This window comes from Semicossyphus pulcher, unplaced genomic scaffold (assembly GCF_022749685.1).
Source record: "Semicossyphus pulcher isolate SPU_LCO1_2020_fin unplaced genomic scaffold, fSemPul1.0.p SCAF_18, whole genome shotgun sequence".
NCBI lineage: Eukaryota > Metazoa > Chordata > Actinopteri > Labriformes > Labridae > Semicossyphus > Semicossyphus pulcher.
In genome coordinates this window covers 26,445,952-26,452,500 of record NW_027211691.1, presented here as the reverse complement: position 1 = coordinate 26,452,500, position 6,549 = coordinate 26,445,952, and the positions used below count along the sequence as shown (strand labels likewise).

At 48.6% G+C, this 6,549-nt stretch overlaps 1 protein-coding gene across 1 annotated transcript in view; it reads right to left on the bottom strand.

Annotated features, from left to right (window-relative positions):
* Nucleotides 1-4,772, bottom strand: part of LOC138595557 (5'-AMP-activated protein kinase subunit gamma-1-like) — a 34,303-nt gene extending 29,531 nt beyond the window's left edge. Inside the window, exon 1 of the mRNA XM_069666848.1 lies at nt 4,715-4,772. The gene's annotated coding sequence lies outside the window, so the exon portion shown is untranslated. The remainder of the gene's footprint in view (nt 1-4,714) is intronic.
* Between the last annotated feature and the right edge of the window lie 1,777 nt (nt 4,773-6,549).

Sequence of the window (6,549 nt, the reverse complement as noted above, 5' to 3'; positions counted from 1 at the left end):
TCAGACTGAGCATGTGCAGGAACTTCACCTCAGTCTGCAGAGGACACTGTGGACTTCCTGTCTGCACTTTATGATCATCTTTAGCTGCCAAACCACCCAACTGATTAACAAGAGGGTTAACCACTGGACCACCTGGTCCAACTGGAGAGGCAGGAAGTCCATGCGTCCGCAGTTTCCTCTGCAGACTGATGGAGGTGAACTTTCTGCACATGCTCAGTCCGTTCTTCTTTCTCTCTCTGCCTGTTTCACTTCATCAGCGCTGAAGATGGTCCAGAGGTTAAAAATGCAGCCTGGAGAAGAGGACCGTGGGATTGAACCCTGACCTGACCTGTCTGTGGAGTCGCACGCAGTCGTAACAGCCCAACCACCTCAACGAGCTCCTGTGAGCTCACACACAACACCACACATTAACGGCATCACGTGTCATTGAATGCAGCTCACACATCTGTTGGCAGCTCGTGATTAAACTGACTCTGATATTATATTATGATATCTATATGTGTAATTATATAATTTATCAGCAGAAGTCAAAAGATGGAGCAGATTTACTTTTACCTTCCTGCTGCCGTCTGGATCTCCCTCCAGGAGGGGCATCGCAAACACACTCAGGTCCTGCACAGACAGAGACACCTCGTCACAAACACACCACGGTTACTATCCTTCAACAAACAATACGGTAAAGATAGAAACTGTGGAGAGGCCGTGTTTAACAAACAATACGGTAAAGATAGAAACTGTGGAGAGGACGTGTTTAACAAACAATATGGTAAAGATAGAAACTGAATGTTATATCAGGGAACTCCATGTTTGACTCACCCTGCTCTCCTGCTGCATCATGGGAAAGTTTGAAGGGTAAACATGGAGGTATAGTGACGGATTGATAGTGATCTGTCTATCACGACAGAAACCAGACACTGTCTGTCTGCCTGTCTGTCTGTCTCTCTGCCTGCCTGTCTGTCTGTCTCTCTGTCTGTCTGTCTGTCGGTCGGTCTCTCTGTCTGCCTGTCTGTCGGTCTCTCTGTCTGTCTGTCTGCCTGTCTGTCGGTCTCTCTGTTTGTCTGTCTCTCTGCCTGCCTGTCTGTCTGCCTGTCTCTCTGCCTGTCTGTCTGTCTGTCTGTCTGTCTGTCTGTCTCTCTGCCTGTCTCTCTGCCTGCCTGCCTGTCTGCCTGTCTCTCTGTCTGTCTGCCTGTCTGTCTGTCGGTCTCTCTGTCTGCCTGTCTGCCTGTCTGTCGGTCTCTCTGTCTGTCTGCCTGTCTGTCTGTCTCTCTGCCTGCCTGTCTGTCTGTCTGTCTCTCTGTCTGTCTCTCTGCCTGTCTCTCTGCCTGCCTGCCTGTCTGCCTGTCTCTCTGTCTGTCTGCCTGTCTGTCTGTCGGCCTCTCTGTCTACCTGTCTGCCTGTCTGTCAGTCTGTCTGCCTGTCTGTCTGTCTCTCTGCCTGCCTGTCTGTCTGTCTGTCTCTCTGTCTGTCTCTCTGCCTGTCTCTCTGCCTGCCTGCCTGTCGGTCTCTCTGCCTGTCTGTCTGTCTGCCTGTCTGTCTGTCTCTCTGCCTGCCTGTCTGTCTGTCTGTCTGTCTGCATGCCTGTCTGTCGGTCTCTCTGTCTGTCTCTCTGCCTGCCTGCCTGTCTGCCTGTCTGTTGGTCTCTCTGTCGGTCTGCCTGTCTGTCTGTCTGCCTGTCTGTCGGTCTCTCTGTCTGTCTGCCTTTCTGTCTGTCTCTCTGCCTGCCTGTCTGTCTGTCTGCCGGTCTCTCTGTCTGTCTGCCTGTCTGTCTGTTTGTCTGTCGGTCTCTCTGCCTGTCTCTCTGCCTGCCTGCCTGTCGGTCTGCCTGCCTGTCTGTCTGTCTACCGGTCTCTCTGTCTGTCTGTCGGTCTCTCTGTCTGTCTCTCTGCCTGTCTGTCTGTCTGCCTGCCTGTCTGTCTGTCTCTCTGCCTGCCTGTCTGTCCGTCTGCCTGTCTCTCTGCCTGTCTGTCTGCCTGTCTGTCTGCCTTCGACTTTGGAAAGAGAAATTTCACAGATTTAAAGAAGATCAAATCTAAGAGTGGATCTTTGAGCCGCCTGCAGAGTGACTCTCACACACAGGGACTCCCTGAACACCTGGTTCACACCTGCCTCCACAGAGCTTTGTGACTCTCAGTGAATCTGTGACTCTTTCACCAGCACGAGTACAACAACAAGGTTTCATGTGTATTATAACACTTTTTATTTTAGGCCGAGCACGGACCTCAGACTGTCCTAAACCGAACCAAACTGTGACGCTTTCACAGGACGAACAGAGTCAGATGTTAGACTGTGGTTCAACATGATTCAGTCAACATGTTCATATATTTCTGCTCTGTTCAGTCGTCCGTGTGTCCCGGAGTAACCGTCTGACGGTCAGAGCGAGAGCTGATCAACAGTCAGGTAACTGGTGAGCTTTAACCTTCACACAAAGATCAGCCTCAGGAAACACTTCAGACCACAGCTCAGAGAGTTTTTACAGAGACAGACGACAACACTCTGGGATGCAGGACGCCAGGCTCCGCCCCCTGGTTTGTTCATCCATTTTCATCTCTCTGCCAGCCTGAATATATCTGGTTGCCATGGGAAACTTACAGTTCAGATCTGGACCGAGTGTGTCCGCCCACACACACACACACACACACACACACACACACACACACACACACACACACACACACACGGAGTGTCAATCTCTGCCTAGTCTTTGTATGTTCGCACAGATGTGTTCAACATATTCAGGCTTACTTTATTTAACGTCCACGTCAGCAGTTCAGTTGGAGTCTCAAATCAGTCACTTCAGTCAGGTTAAGAGATCAGGTCCATGTAACCACAAGTGTTCCTCTGAAAGGGGGATTCAGGTGGTTTGGTCCACGTCCACTAAAAGTTCTTGTTGTTTCCACTGACAGGCTCAGATTGTTATTCTAAGTGTGAGACAACATGACAGAAAGGATCCCTACAGAGATAGACCTTTTGGTCAGTTGTGCGGATCAGCTCTGACTCTGATCAAATCAGGGCTGATAACGTGGCTCTCACTGATCTGAGGAGTCGCTTTGTTCCTCAGCTTGTGTTCTTGTTAAACACTCATCACTCAGTCTGTGCAAACGTCCGACGTCCACATGGAGGTCAGAACCGGAGAGGAGACGTGGGGTCGTCACACTGCAGCTTAAACGCAGGACGTGTTCAGTTCAGAGGAGTGTTGGGATTAGTGTCATTAACCGTCCAGAGTGGAGTGAAAGACCCAAAAAGTCTGCTTGTTCAGACTGATGGAGGGACGTTCACCAGAGCTGCACGCGTGTGAAACAAAGAGAGGACAGACGTTAGATTCCACCTGCACATGGATGTGTTTCCTAAACCGAGCAAAAGTTTTTATGCCTCAGTGTGACCGAACAGCTGCTCTGATGATAACCAGAGGCTTGTGAACAGACTCTAAAGGATGCACTGAGACAGATGCTTAGCGATAGCTTGAGAGGATGCTGAATGCTAATGAGTACCTTAAAACAGATTCTAATGAGTAACATGTAACAGACACTAAAGCGTACCTTACAACAGGTGCTAAAGTGAACCATGAGACTGACGCTGGTACATAAATGGCAGCTTGAACAAACACTTACTTTTAGACAGACGTGTGCTTAAAGACCCAACAGGTGAGTTGACACTTTCTAACCCAGGTAAGGTAGAAGTACCTACTCAGGTAAAGTACCTGAGTAAGTGTCCTTTACATCCCTAATAAAAGCTTTTACTCCAAGCCAACGCAAAACTAGCACCTCCCTGTTTCTACTGTTTAAAGCATCCTGTTTGCACGATATACAGTTTATACAGTTTATACAGTTAACGCAGTTAATGCAGTTAACGCAGTTAATGCAGTGTGTTACCAGTAATGAATAAAAATCAAACTGCTCACACGCCTTCATGAAGCTGAGTTTAAGGCCACACTGTCTCTAAAGGAGCACACACAGGTGGAGCCTTTAAAACAATCCCTCACACTCACGACGTCTGACAGCGTCTGCAGTCTCATCCAGCTGAACAACTGATCACTTAGTTTAACACACAGGATAAATCAAATATAGGTGTGACACACACACACACACACACACACACGCACACACACACACACACACACACACTCACACTCACACACACACACACTCACACGCACACGCACACGCACACTCACACACACACACACACTCACACACACACACACACACACACACACTCACACACACACACACACTCACACACACACAGACACACACACACACACTCACACACTCACACACACACACACACTCACACACACACACACACACACACACACTCACACACACACACACACTCACACACACACAGACACACACACACACACTCACACACTCACACACACACACACACACACACACTCACACACACACACACACACACACACACACACACACACACACTCACACACACTCACACACTCACACACACACACACACACACACACACACACACACACACACACACACAAACACACTCACACACACACTCACACACACACACACACACACACACACACACACTCACACACTCACACACTCACACACTCACACACACACACACTCACACACTCACACACACACTCACACACACACACACACACACACACACACTCACACACTCACACACACACACACACACACACACACACACACACACACACACACACAGACTGTACCTGCTGCTCTTCAGTGACCACAAATCAATAATCCAATAAATGAGTTCACTGCTCGCTCCTCCTGCATGCCTCTCTCTCTCTCTCTGAAACTCTTCTGTCACTTTTCTCTCTCTTTTACCTCTCCCTCCCCTTCCTTTCCCTTCCCTCCCTCCTCCCTCCTCCCTCCCCTTCCTTTCCCTTCCCTCCCTCCTCCCTCCCCCTTCCTTTCCTTTCCCTCCCTCCTCCCTCCTCCCCTCCCTCCATATCAGCCTCACTTCCTGTTCATGTCTTGTGAGGGTCAGTTAGCTCATAAAGGAGCTGATCGATAACAGCACTGACTGTATCACTTGGCACAGCCTGCAGTTCCACCCTTCAGCCTGTAGGCGCCGTGTGACCATCAGTCTGATGCCTTTTTTGAAGCCTCGAGTTCTGGTTGTTGTCTGGAGCCACATGTGACCATATTTGGACAGGAGGGGGAGAGCTATGAGGGGTTAGCATGTGCTAAGTTAGCAAAGCTAAACAAACTATACCTGTCGCTAGTTTGTTAGCTGTTAATAAGCTAGTTAACCATCGTGTTTCCACAGAGTGAGGTTCTGTCTGTGGTGGAAGCTGACCGGAGTTTATTTATCAGACAGAAGGAGCTCAGAGAGAGAGAGAGGGACTCAGTGCTCGCTCGCCCACATCTCTGTAGAGGGAGAGAGAGCGCCTATGGACGGGTCGCCACAGATAAATCAGTGTGTGACAAATAGTGAACAAGCTAACTGGCAGGTATGCTGAGCACAGACACAGTTAGCTGCTAATCAGCGCTAACATATCAATAATTAATGAGTGTAAAAACGGTGACACCTTGCAGACAGCTAGCAGAGCCCACCTGTCACTCAGAGAGGCCACGCCCCTAATGCTGGACTAAAAAATGGACTGTACTTACATAGCGCTTTTGACTTTGCGACTACATGTCACATTCACACACACATTCATACACTGATGGCAGAGGCCCAACTGTCAATCAGATATCACATTCATATGCCATCAGGAGCAATTTGGGGTTCAGTGTCTCGCCCAAGGACACAGGGAACAGCTCCTCACTTATAACTGTAAATATAATATTTATTAATATGTATTTAATGTCCACATGTATCGTTGTTTCAGGCTCTTCATCTCGTCTGTCCTGTCTGTCCTTCAGGGCTCAGACTGTTGGAGGACAGATTATAACAGATTACAGTTAAAGTAGAAACACAAACACACCTGAGGCTGTTCTCAGGTCAGATCGACGCTGATAGTTACAGTTTATGTTGGTTTGTGCAGGTGAATCATTAGACAGCAGCTCAGTGTGACAGATTAGACAGGCGAGGAACCCGAGGAACCCGAGGAACCCGAGGCTGCGTTCAGTGTCGCACACACTTTAATAAACACCAAGAAAGCTCAGTCTGATGCAGATGACATCATTTATTTAACAGCATGTGTTTCCTGTTTCACAATAAAGGTCGAGTTCAGAGCATAGAGATCCCACAGTCTGTTCCTCACATCAGGAGATCTTATTTGTCTCCTGGAGATCCTCAGACCCAGCCCGGGTTGTAAAAGAAGTGTGATCCTATAGAAGTCTATGAGAAAATGCTCCTCCTCCTGCGTGTGTGTGAGATTGACAGGTCGACACCACGATGATCAGCGTCCAGTTAAAAGACTCTGAGGAGTTCAGTCTGAAGGTTTAGTTTTTCACTTTGATATCAGTTTCCTTTATTTACAGATGCACCTGGCTAACCAAGCTAGCTCTAGCAACATCTCTCGTCTAAATCACCGCCGGCAACGCAACTCGAAAGGTCAAAGTCGTGGCTTCAAAAGAGTACTCCACAAACCAG